The following is a 4,401-nucleotide window of genomic DNA, read 5'->3' on the forward strand; positions in this document are numbered from 1 at the left end:
TGAAGTGGCTAAAGCACCACTGGTGGAGGTCTCTCCTTACTAAAAAATTAGTAATCGACACCTGAAGGAAACTTATTCACCCACCATTACCACTGGCACAACTCTTAGAACCACCTAGATTATGGTAAAATAGTAGAAGAGGAAAAGGAAAATGGGTCACCTGGTGTTAAGAAGGTGAGTGTTTGGAGATTTTATTGATGAAACAAACAGCTTCACTGCCAACAACAACGAATGAATGGGAACGAAAATGAAAACATAGAAAGGTTGGATGCATTATGTGAAAGAAGATATGAAGAAAGAAGAGGCAGGACTATGAAACTATAAAAGCGCGAATCTAAAGAGTCAAAACAAATAAGGGCAAAAAATAATCATTTAACGGGGGACAATGGAGCAAAAGAGAATATCACCGTTGCAGCCATCGTGAGGCATGCAACGCGAAAAGCTACCTATGATCTCAATGCAAGTCCAAACTCTCAAAGGAGGCAACTGTTCTAGACCCACACAATAGGTCCAACAAGCTCTAGAAGATAAGAGCTCAAGCCATTCTTGGTTTGAAATACAAATCATATATGATGGGCCTTATCCATTAAAGAGTATAATTCCTACACAAACTCTCTCACCTTAAGGTAAACCCTCCCCTGTAAGTAAGGGTAAACCCCAAAGGTACAAACTTCTAGAACCCTAGCCTCTTTTTCTACCACTATACACATACATAATTCCATTGCCTATATTTTTATGCATAGTGATATGTTACCACATGCGGCTCTCTCCTCCATAGATTTTGCTAGGGGTGGCAATTCGTGTTGACACAACGCTACACGAATTTAATATGAACACAAAATAAATTTGAAAATGGATTAAAACTTTCAACACAACAACGAACTACTTAATTTGTGGGTGGACACGACATAGATTTGAAAATGGGTCCGAACTCAAATTTCTTGTATCATATCAGCGAATCGTGTTGAAATTACCATCCTTAGATATCACTGGTCCTCAGATCTCATATTAATGACAATCTTTTTAAATCGAACAATATATATATGGGATAGAATCAACTTACACCGGTGTAAGAATAATATATCTTACACCAAATCTTAACCATTGATTTCTGTGCATCTAACGGTTAAGATTTATTGGGAATTAAAAATTAATTAATAAGTGAGACCTAATAAATCTTAACCGTTAGATGCAGAAAATCAAAGGTTAAGATTTGGTGTAAAACTTATTATTCTTACACTGGTGTAAGATGATCTTTCCCCTATATATATATATATGAGGTAGGATCCTTTGACACCAGTGTCAAATTTGAAATTTGACACCTCATCTGAGAGCCGTTAGATCAAAAAAGATCAATGACTCTTATTTGTAAGCATATGACGCCGTTGATCTTTTTTAATCTAACAGCTATCAGATGAGGTGTCAAATTTCAAATTTGACACTGGTGTCAAAGGATCCTACCTCTATATATATATATAAGTTCATTTTTTCTTGCAGTTAATACAGATAAGTTATCTGCATTGAGCCCAAAACGACGTCGCCTTGGGGGCGGAAATCAAGATGTTTTTGTAATTTTAATTTATTGCAGGTTATAATAGTCTTTATAATTATAATTTTTTAATATTTCAATATCAAAACTAAATCGTTTTGGAAGTAAATACAGATAAGCCGACGTTAATAGCAGGTCTAATTTCGCGATAAAAGAGCTCTGTTTCCAAACATATTTGTCCATCAGTAATGGAGATCACATTGGTTGTAATATAGGCCGATACGTCTCCCGCTTGTGTTTCAATGACGGATAATGCGGTCAAGCTACCTGCACCTGTCTGGTCCGATCGTTTAGCGGCTCTTTCTAAGAGACGGGAATGTAAATAGAAAACATCGCCTGGGAAAGCCTCACGGCCTGGTGGTCGGCGTAACAATAATGACATTTGTCGATATGCCACGACCTGTTTACTAAGATCATCATAGATTATTAATGCGTGCATTCCATTATCGCAGAAATATTCCCCCATGGCACACCCAGAATATGGGGCCAGAAATTGCAGAGGTGCAGGATCCGAAGCGGTGGCTGCTACAATAATGGAATATTCTAAAGCATTCGCTTCTGAAAGAATTTGAACTAATTGTGCCACAGTTGAGCGTTTCTGTCCAATCGCTACATAGACACAATACAATGTCTCACTCTCAGAGGTGGCCCTTGAGTTCATTTGCTTTTGGTTTAATATGGTATCGATAGCAATAGCTGTTTTTCCAGTTTTTCGGTCCCCGATTATAAGTTCTCGTTGACCACGACCTATAGGATCCAGGCTATCTACCGCTTTTAACCCTGTTTGCATAGGCTCGTGCACAGATTTACGTTCTATAATCCTAGGGGCTTTCACTTCGACACGTCTTCGCTCGTGATCGCTTAGAGCCCATTTTCCATCAATAGGTATTCCCAACGCGTCGACCACACGCCCTAGCATATCCTTTCCCGCAGGAACATCCACAACAGATCCAGTGCGTTTGACAAGATCTCCTTCTTTTATAGCGGTGTCACTACCAAAGACAACAATTCTGACATTCTCATTCTCAAGATTCAACGCTATTCCTTTCACACCGCTGGAAAATTCAACCATTTCACCAGCTTAAATCTCGTTCAATCCATAAACACGTGCAATCCCATCTCCAACTGAGACCACTCAACCGATCTCACCCACTTGAAAATTAGTGTAAAAGTTGGTAATTCTACTTTCTAATAAAGTTGTTAGTTCCGCAGCTCTTAAAGAGAATTCCATCATTTTCATTCCATTCACTTGACCTCGAGGTCAGGGAGAATGCCGCAGAATGGAAATGATTTGAACTAAAGCATAACATAATCCAGAGCGTGGGCAAAGTGGGGACTTTGTGTGCCCTGATTGACGAGGTCTAAATAGATCTGGTTTAGCTATTGAATGCTACCGTCGATAAAAAAAAGACGCTCGGCTACCTCTTGGAGATTGACTCCTGTTGGTAAGTTCACATCTCCTGTAGTATCCCTATACACTCTAAAAAGAATTTCTAGTTGGTTCACCATTCTTTCTTTTACTACATCTAGTGCTAAATCTGTTAGTTTGGTTTCCAAATTGAGACTATTCCCAAGGAAAGAAGAAGAGCATGTTTAGGAGCAGCCCCTGAGTGAAGAGCAAGCAAACTCTGCCCCTATCTGCAGGCTATAGGTCACGAACTATAAGACCAACCAAGGAAAGCAACCTCTCGTTAAACCGCTTTAATGTTGCCTTTACTTTCAAATAAGGAATGCCATTGGAGCGCTTTCTCGGGAATTCTCCTTGTCACTATTGGCTTGAAACCAAGACCTTTTTCTTCGCCTTTGGCCTGGTCAAATCAAAGCAAAAAAGCCACTATCGACTAAGATTTACACGAAAAAAGTTGCTACCTTATTTCTAATAGGATAGGACTATAAGAAAGAAAGTAAAGCCGAATCTGTATGCCCAAACCACATAAGATAAGCTAAGCAGCTAGATCGATTCCAAACGTGTGATTAGATTCAAAAAAAAAAGAACAGCTTCTTCTATGATGACATCTGCAGCAGATTCAATGGCCTCGATTTTCACATTCTTGACTTTCAAAAAAGAGTTAGAAGGATTCTCGGCAGCTCAGAAATAAGGTCAGGTCACTCTCTTGACGAGGGACAATTAGTCTAGTTCTTGGTTTATGCTTAGGAGTGAGCTAATAGAATAGATGTCCACTTACCTGTCTGTCCCTATGCGCTAAGGCGCTAAGGGAAGCCTATTAATTGGGACAAAGGAATCGCTCATCACTATCACTCTCTTTTCAAGAGGGACGATCACTCTAGTTATTAAAGGAGCTTACGGAGTTATTTAGCCAACTCCCCATGATGGAGTAGGACGTGTGAGGCTCCTTCAGTCTGATAAAAGAAATAGCCTTGAATATATAAGAGATAGAGATCGGTCCTTGGCTAAAATTGCTAATAGGCTCGGCTCGCTACTGACTGATGACTTACTTTCATTAGGTATGGCGGCAAGGGATGAATCAAAAAGTCTATCCTCTGACTCCACATCCGTAAGATGCCCAAGATCGAATCTCCTACTCGTATAAATAAAAGAGTATGATTGAGTACTTCTTATTCTGTCCTTTTCAAAGAGAAAGACTTTATGAGTATCGAAAGAAAAGACTAGAAAGACAAGGGCTTCAGACTAGTTGATGTGCTTACAAGCTATTCTCTCTAATAAGAAAGAATCTCAGAGGTGATGCAATTGAAATCGCCCTTACCCCTTTCCACTGGAATGGATAGCATTAGCCAGCCCTCTCTTTATGACTGAGAGAGGATTTCTTTATCCAATTTCTTCCATTATGAGATGAGAATTCAGTGGCAGATTGACGAGCTTTTATCTTATT

At 39.4% G+C, this 4,401-nt stretch overlaps 1 pseudogene; it reads right to left on the minus strand.

Annotated features, from left to right (window-relative positions):
- Positions 1 to 368: 368 nt before the first annotated feature.
- Positions 369 to 2,780, minus strand: LOC133313649 (ATP synthase subunit alpha, mitochondrial-like; annotated as a pseudogene).
- Positions 2,781 to 4,401: the final 1,621 nt, after the last annotated feature.

This window comes from Gastrolobium bilobum, unplaced genomic scaffold (assembly GCF_033153095.1).
Source record: "Gastrolobium bilobum isolate Gb01-03AN ecotype WA unplaced genomic scaffold, APGP_CSIRO_Gbil_v1 utg62392, whole genome shotgun sequence".
NCBI classification, from domain to species: Eukaryota; Viridiplantae; Streptophyta; class Magnoliopsida; order Fabales; family Fabaceae; genus Gastrolobium; species Gastrolobium bilobum.